The sequence below is a fragment of the Bactrocera oleae genome, chromosome 6 (assembly GCF_042242935.1).
Source record: "Bactrocera oleae isolate idBacOlea1 chromosome 6, idBacOlea1, whole genome shotgun sequence".
NCBI lineage: Eukaryota > Metazoa > Arthropoda > Insecta > Diptera > Tephritidae > Bactrocera > Bactrocera oleae.
This window is the reverse complement of record NC_091540.1, coordinates 30,852,025-30,860,550: the sequence shown is the minus strand read 5'-3', so window position 1 is coordinate 30,860,550 and position 8,526 is coordinate 30,852,025. Positions and strand designations below refer to the sequence as shown.

Here is an 8,526-nt window from a genome sequence, read left to right as displayed (position 1 = left end):
GAAAGACTAGTTTTTTTTTACAAGTTTGGTAGCTGTAGTGGATTGTGTAATATCTCAATCAAACCCAGCGGGGCCACCCCCACTTTTACAAAAATTCCAAACCCCAAATGCTCCATCCTACTGCCATTATCTGCACCGATTTAAATTTTTGTATCTTAATTTGTAGCTTAGTTATACCACTTATGTTATACATGAGTAAAAACACGTCAAGTGGACCCCCCCATTTTCCACTTGATCATCGAATTTAAATGTGAGTATTTTTTCATAAAGCAGTCATCCTGAGCAAGTAATCCCCCGCTCAGTTTTTTTAATTTTAATTTTAACAACAATTTTTTTTTAATTGAAAATTTTTACTATATTTAGTTAAAAAATTAATAACTAGAAAACTATTGGTGATTTTTTAATGAAATTTTCAGGAGTTATAGTTCAAAACTTTTACTTTGAAAAAATATGTATGAATTTAAATAATTTTTTTTTTCAAATTGTTAATTAACTTTTAAGTTAAGAAATGAAAATTTTAATGACTTCTCCCTCAAAAAATTAAATTTTTTTTTAGTATTTTGCAATAAACATTAAAGTAACGAAATCCGCAAAAAATTTTGACTGATCGCGATTAGATTAAGCGAAAAAAAAATTTTATGACGGGCGGCCAGCGCTGCCGTTATAGCGCTGCCGGTATAGCGCTGCAAGTATAGCGGTTCGGCAACGCAACACTTAGAGTGTGTTGCATATTTCATTTGTATGTTGGGATGATGGTCTCACATTTTGCTTGCAGTGAATTAGCATGAATGTGGTAGAACAATATGCATAATTCCTACCCGCTTAATAGTTTCAAAGAAATACTTATGACGGGAATTCCCTAATCCACCAGAATGTATTGAATACCCGCTATTAATATTTCAAGGCCAAATTTTTAACTGGAATGTCCTATTCTTTAAGTATTAAAAATTCATAATTTCTTTAAATTTAATATTTTTGAGTATCTTAGTCATTGACTTATAGTTAGAATAGTTTTCTAGTTATTAATTTTTTAACTAAAAATAGTAAAAATTTTCAATTAAAAAAAAATTGTTGTTAAAATTAAAATTTAAAAAAACTGAGCGGGGGATTACTTGTTCATGATGACTACCTTATGAAAAAATACTCACATTTAAATTCGATGATCAAGTGGAAAATGGGGGGTCCACTTGACGTGTTTTTACTCACAAGTATATTTACATACGTAAGTATATCTCTCAAAGGTTAATACGAAAATATACAAAAGTACAAGTATATACTTGTATGAACGCAAGTGGGTAATGGTAGGTGAGCTCGTTGACTTAAAAACAATAATAAATCCTCAAATTAATGAATTGTTTGTGTGACATTAATATTGTAATTAGCAGAGCAAAGGATTTCGTTGAATTTTATTCATCTTAAGGTAGTTGTATAAATTAGAAACAAACAAAAACGCCCGTGCAAATTTGTATGCATAAAGCTTATTAAATTTTTAATTATTAACGTTTAGGTTTAGATTAATTTAATAATAATTGTAATGCGTTTGCAAACGCTGTACGAGTAGAAGCACGGATCGAAACAGGAAACGCTGAAGGGTGAAGCCATTGAATCCGATTAGACGCAAATATGAGCCAAACTGAGATCGAAGTTTTGCTCAGGCGCGTTGACGAAAGGAATCAGATGTAGTTGTCGCAGAAACGAATAAAGGCAGCAAGCAGGAACCGTGTTGACTCAGAGAACTTAAAACAATGAGAAGGTGCAAATTGAATTTTGTATGATGCTCGATTGGTTGGCTGAAAATTTGAGATCAAGGAGTTCACCACTTTCTGTATAGTTTTGCTGTTATTTAACTGAAATGAGAATTTTTAACAACGTTCTCTGACAAAATACGTATCTACTAATATAAAGAGAAAAATGAAATGAAATGAATGAGAAAACAAGAAATACAAATGCCTCTTCACATATGCATGAATTTTTTTTTGCCATATAAACGATTTTTATGATAAAAAATTGATAAAATATGATTTTTTTTGCACAAATGAGGCATGATAAAATGCGAAAGATTATACAAAAAATGATATTTTACTATTTTCATAATTTTCTAATTTAAATTTTTACAGAATTAATAATTTATGTATGTACATCAATATGTTATATTATATAATATAATAATATATTATCAATTATCAATAAATACATGTGAGCGCACTGCTTTATATGTAAGTATGTATGTACAAATATGCATATGACCGCGCAAAATAAGTAATGCATACACAAATCTACATACATTTAAGCGTACAAATGTAAGTACGTCAGCCAATAGGAAAAATACAAACATTGTTGTACAAAAACAACAATTGTCTCAAATAGCATCAGCTCCAGAAATCAATATGGCAGCCAAATTGACAAATCCTAAATTTGTAGTAAATCACACACCAACAACATTTTCATTCATGAACGCTGGCGCACAAGCAATAAGCTAAGTCGTTTCATTCATAAAAGCAAACGCCTTACACATCTCCCCGAGCATGCGTTTGCCTACAAGCGTCTTTTCGCGATGATGGCAAAAGCTAGAAATCTTAAATTGAACAACTTTCTGAAGTTCTCTTTAGAAGGTAAAAGTGACAACCCTGCAAGCCCACAAAACACAGAAAAAAGTGACAAAAGTGGCTACAAAGCTTTTGTCGATTTACAATATTTTACAATTCTACAATTCTTGTTTTTGTTTTAAGTTCTCTGGTGACGCTTTGTCGTCGCGTCAGTTCTTCGACAGATTGACTCTTTGACATAAAAGCAAAAAATGTGTCAACGGAGATTTCACATGAAGTAATGAGTGTACATATCTACATAAAAATACATACAAATGTGTAAACGACATAATATATGTATGTATGTCCTGTTGCACATTTGCTTCTACGCCAGTCAAATTTCTATAGGAAAATCAACTGAAATTAGTATTGAAATAAAATAGACTTTTGAGCAACAATATATTTTTTAAAATTTTATTAAAATTAATATAGAAAGAATACATATTTATATAAACACAATTCTGTACTTTTATGACTCCATAATGGTGTCAAGTACAATTAATGAATTATTTTAAGAAATATATCAAAATACTTTATTAGTAATAATTTAAAAGTATTTTGATATATTTCTCATAATAAAGTAAAAATGAATTAACATAAAATAATTTAAAAAATAATAAATAATAGTTCAATAAAAGGTAATATATTTCAAATGGCATATCAATATTCCCAGTTTTGCTCACATATTATATTCTCTTCAATATTCGTCGGTTGGTTATGTTAAGAGAGCGTATGTGTACAGATTCACCGCTGTTATAAAAGCGAAAAATGTTATTTGTTTCTCCTGCATCTGTGGTGAACTCCTTGATAAATTCCTACAAATTGTTCGCTGTCGAACCTGCACCTTCTCATTGTTTTAAGTTCTCTGGTCAACCAATGATCGAAGCTCAGGTTTTTTGCTTTCCTGACAAAGAGAGACAAGAGAAGAAGCGTCACATCATTGTGTTGTTGGTAGAAAATCCTAGATGTTCCGAAAAAATAAACGAACACTCGCCTATTGCCATCGCTTCCCTTGCCGCTCTAACAGCTTTGGCAACAAATTATTGCATACATATTGACGCAGATTTTTGGCAGCCACGGAAAAATATTTTAGAATTGTAGAATTGTAAAATATTGTAAATCGACAAAAGCTTTGTAGCCACTTTTGTCACTTTTTTCTGTGTTTTGTGGGCTTGCAGGGTTGTCACTTTTACCTTCTAAAGAGAACTTCAGAAAGTTGTTCAATTTAAGATTTCTAGCTTTTGCCATCATCGCGAAAAGACGCTTATAGGCTTGCATGCTTGGGGAGATGTGTAAGGCGTTTGCTTTTATAAATGAAACGACTTAGCTTATTGCTTGTGCGCCAGCGTTCAAGAATGAAAATTTTGTTGTTGTGTGATTTACTATAAATTTAGGATTTGTCAATTTGGCTGCCATATTGATTTCTGACGCTGCTCATGCTATTTTAGAGAATAGTTGTTTTTGTATAACAACGTTTGTATTTTTTCTATTGGCTGCCATGCTTACATTTGTACGCTTATATGTACATATGTAGATTTGTGTATGCATTACTTATTTTACAAGGCACATTTGTACATACATACTTACATATAGAGCAGTGCGCGCATACTCATGTATTTATTGATAAGTGAAAATTCTATTCCTCCATGTGTACATACCAGAGAATGCAATTGAACCCCATATTGATGTATGAAATTAAAAAATTATAAAAAAGTTAAATATATTTCGCATTTGTGCAAAAAATCATATTTTATCAATTTTTCATCATAAAAATCGGATATATGACAAAAAATTATCACGCATGTGTATGTGAAGTGGCATTTGTATTTTTTGTTTAAAGTATTTAATTTTTCTCTTTATGTTGGTAGACAGCGAATATTACAGAAAATAATGAACTCCCTGCTCGGAATTTGTCAGCACTGTTAGCCGTCCAATCGAGCATCATACAAAATTCAATTTGCACCTTCTCGTTCGTCTAAATTCTCTGCTTGTATGTCAATGACGCATGATTATGCGAATGAAGTGGGGTACGTAACGTAGAGGTATGCGATAACGAATGCGTTGCGTAAGTAAACATAAAACAGCTGCTCTTTACAACTGCCATTGTCAAATGTCAATTGAAAACGTTGCCGTTCGCAAAAGTTGAGAGCTGGTCTACAGGATGCTTCTCCGGTAGAGTACGTATTGTCAATCTGCCGCTTTCCATATAAATCCACACATTCAACTCAGTGGTCAGTTGCGTACTTTTCCGCTACGGAATTAATGTACCCATTCTGACGCTGCCTTAACAAAATCTTCATCCGACGTTTCAATATTTGTATTGTTATTTAAATTAAAACATATATTTTCAAAATTAATAGAATTCAAAGCCTTTGCTAATGGTAATATTAATGGTGCCGGAGAAACTGGATTCATAAGAGAATTTACTTGTAGTTCAAAACTTTAGGCAGCGTGATAGTTGTCAGCTATACTGGTATTAAAACCAGGGATAAAATAATGTCCAACTTATTTCAGTGTAAGAGCGCTTGAAAATTAGTTTTTTATTAACATTTTGCATTGTAGTCATTGAAAAAGCATACTATAATTTATAATTTACAACAAATTTGTGGTTTTCTTTCATTTTCACTGTATTACATTTTTTATTAGTGATCGTGAACGGCGGCAACAAATCTCTATGTTATATATATTTGGTAGAATTTCAATCTAGCCGTTCCAGTCGTTTCAATTGCAAAACGTCAAAACCTTCGCAATCTAGTTAAATGTCAAGTTGAGAGGATTTGCACCAAAGATAATCACAGATGAAATCAAACTTTTTCCGCTGTTTCTCAACACGTGTAATGCTAATTTTAATTAAATGGGCTATCCTAAAGTTAGAAAGAGTAAAAACTATCGATATTTAAGAAATATTAACATGTTAAAAGCGGAAAGAATATCCAATTTTATAAGAAGAAGAGAAGTAGTTTTGTGGAAAATATGGCGAGCTTACCTGCTCTTTTTTAATAATTATTTCAATGAAAAATTATTTCCTTAAATGTCTCCATAGATAAAACACGACTTCGAAACATCCATAAAGGTAAGCATTCTAATTGATGTTTTGTTTTTCATAAATAAAGCTTTCATTATTACTGATAGACAGTCGACCAACAATTTGATATGGGAATCATTCATAAATAACTATTGAATAAGGCATAAATAAATAAATTTAAGAACTTTATTTATAGATGATCATCACTTGAACATGCAGTTCTGCTGCATCCACATTATTTTGGGCCTCAGAATGCAGTCGCTAAACAAATAAAAAAGATAATTTTAGTTATTGCAATATAGTTATTGTTAAAATATAAATACTTTTCGTTTCTATACAAGTTTTAATATTCTCTAAATGAGGCCCCCATATTATTTTATATATCTTGGATGCAGTCGTAAGACAAAAAACAAACTAATTTTAGTTATGTTAAAATATAAATACCAAAAGTGAAATAAATATTAACTAAATAGTCAAAAATTTATTTACTCCTGTATTGCAGTCCATTCCAGCTGAGATAGCGTAAAAAGCTTGGGAATCCACCGTGCAACAATTCAAAAGACGATGAAATATATTTCTTGCAGATAGTGATTTGTTAATCCGAAAGGAAAGCAGATGTATTACATTATATAGGATAGGCGCAATATGAATAAACCTCGTAATTCAAAAAGTGTCGCGAATTTCATATTTCTCAAGAAAGCCATTATTTATTCATTGGCTTCTATTTTATCCCCTTCAAAGCAATCACCCCTAGATATAATGCACTTATGCCAGCCTTTTTTCCAATCCTCAATGCACTTAAAAAAGTAATTTTTGTGATCTTGTTCAGATCATCCTTCGATGCAGTTTTTTCTCCCCCATCGTAGCGTAGCATCGTCCTTTCATTGGTCTCTTTAGTTTTGGGAACAAAAATGTCACAGGGGGCCAGGTCTGGGAATACGGTGGCTGCGGCACCATTAATGTGTGGTTTTTGGGCAAATACGAGGATTGTCCAAAAGGAATCGCGAATTTTAAATTTTCGCCAGCTAAGTGTATCGAATCTTCACTGATATCTACTTACCTAATAGCGTAAGTGCTTTATATCTAGGGGTGATTACTTTGAAGGGGACAAAATATATATTCATAATTCTTAAAAAATAAAAAAATCTTGATACTTTTTGAACAAACCTTGTATCGGTAAGCCGACATTCATACATACTGGCCCAGTGATCGTAATAAAATACCAAATGTAATTGATTTCGCTGTAATCAAAAATATAAAAAGATCACTTATAACTGCTGATACATGTACTGACTTATGCTCTGATCATTCTGCTGTGCTAATAAAATTATGCGAACAACCCTGGTTGTATCACCAAAATTAGTTAAAATATATAAAATATATCACTAGCCACATTAATATTGATTACAGAATAAACACCGAATGAGATATTGGGTAAAGCGTTCCGGAATTTAATATATAATAATTAACATATAATAATGCTGTCTTAGCAACTCCAAACAAAAATAACAAACCGCCTGGTCTTAGAAGAATCACAAATGTTGAAATAGAAATGCTTGTAACTGAAAAAAGGCAAGCTAGACGTGAATGGGAGGTAAATCGCGTAACTAAGAAAAAAAGTGTGCGGAAGAATACAACACTGAAATTTATGTAAAGAAATTGAGCGCAAATGCAACAAAAAAACACATTAAGACGCCGGAGGCAGAGAACTTAAAACAATGAGAAGGTGCAGGTTCGACAGCGAACAATTTGTAGGAATTTATCAAGGAGTTCACCACAGATGCACGAGAAACAAATAACATTTTTCGCTTTTATAACAGCGGTGAATCTGTACACATACGCTCTCTTAACATAACCAACCGACGAATATTGAAGAGAATATAATATGTGAGCAAAACTGGGCATATTGATATGCCATTTGAAATATATTCCCTTTTATTGAACTATTATTTATTATTTTTTAAATTATTTTATGTTAATTCATTTTTACTTTATTATGAGAAATATATCAAAATACTTTTAAATTATTACTATTAAAGTATTTTGATATATTTCTTAAAATAATTCATTAATTGTACTTGACACCATTATGGAGTCATAAAAGTACAGAATTGTGTTTTGCCGTCGGTATTTCACATTCAAGCTTCAATTTTTCTTTTCAAATGCATGTGTAAACATATGTAACAGGACATACATATATAATATTATGTCGTTTACACATTTGTATGTATTTTTATGTAGATATGTACACTCATTACTTCATGTGAAATCTCCGTTGACACATTTTTTGCTTTTATGTCAAAGAGGCAATCTGTCGAAGAACTGACGCGACGACAAAGCGTCACAACATTGTTTTGTTGGTAGAAAATCCGAGATGTGCCATACACACTCTTACAAACATACATCGCATATGGGCAAGTGCCAAGTCAATGTGTGTACAAAAAATTCGAACGTACTTACTGTGTGACAAATACAGTCAATCCCGGTTAAGTGCCAAAACCAAAGATGAAGATTTTTTGCGCTTTGTAGTACATAAGCGATTGTGGTACTTAAGCGAGAGGTACCAAAAAAAATTATTTCTATGTATTTAAAAAAAAATTACCGTTTTCTTTAAAAAATTAAGAAAAAAAAAGTGAGATGCAGTAAGACACCGGCAGATAAGAGGGATTGGAGGAGTGATACTTAACCGGGGTTTACTGTATACATAAATCAGAGGAATATTGAATATTTTCTTTAAAAAGTTTCTTGAATTGTAAATCGACAAATTTACTATGTTGTCACTTTTATTCTAAAATATTTTAATACTCATATTTGAGGGGTTGTCACTTTTCCCTTCTAGAGGGAATATCAGAAATTTGTTCAATTTATGATTTTTAGCTTTTGCCATCGTCGCGAAAAGACGCTTGTAGGCAAACG

General features: G+C 31.7%; 2 long non-coding RNA genes across 2 annotated transcripts; one reads left to right on the top strand and one right to left on the bottom strand.

Annotated features, from left to right (window-relative positions):
* Positions 1-5,327: 5,327 nt before the first annotated feature.
* On the bottom strand, positions 5,328-7,204 carry LOC118680359 (uncharacterized). Its single transcript, XR_011396922.1, has 3 exons — positions 7,125-7,204; positions 5,572-5,871; positions 5,328-5,449 (listed from the first exon to the last, which is right to left on the bottom strand). It is a non-coding gene; the product is annotated as an uncharacterized lncRNA (long non-coding RNA).
* On the top strand, positions 5,539-5,937 carry LOC138857740 (uncharacterized). The gene is made up of 2 exons (XR_011396923.1): positions 5,539-5,658; positions 5,718-5,937. It is a non-coding gene; the product is annotated as an uncharacterized lncRNA (long non-coding RNA).
* Positions 7,205-8,526: the final 1,322 nt, after the last annotated feature.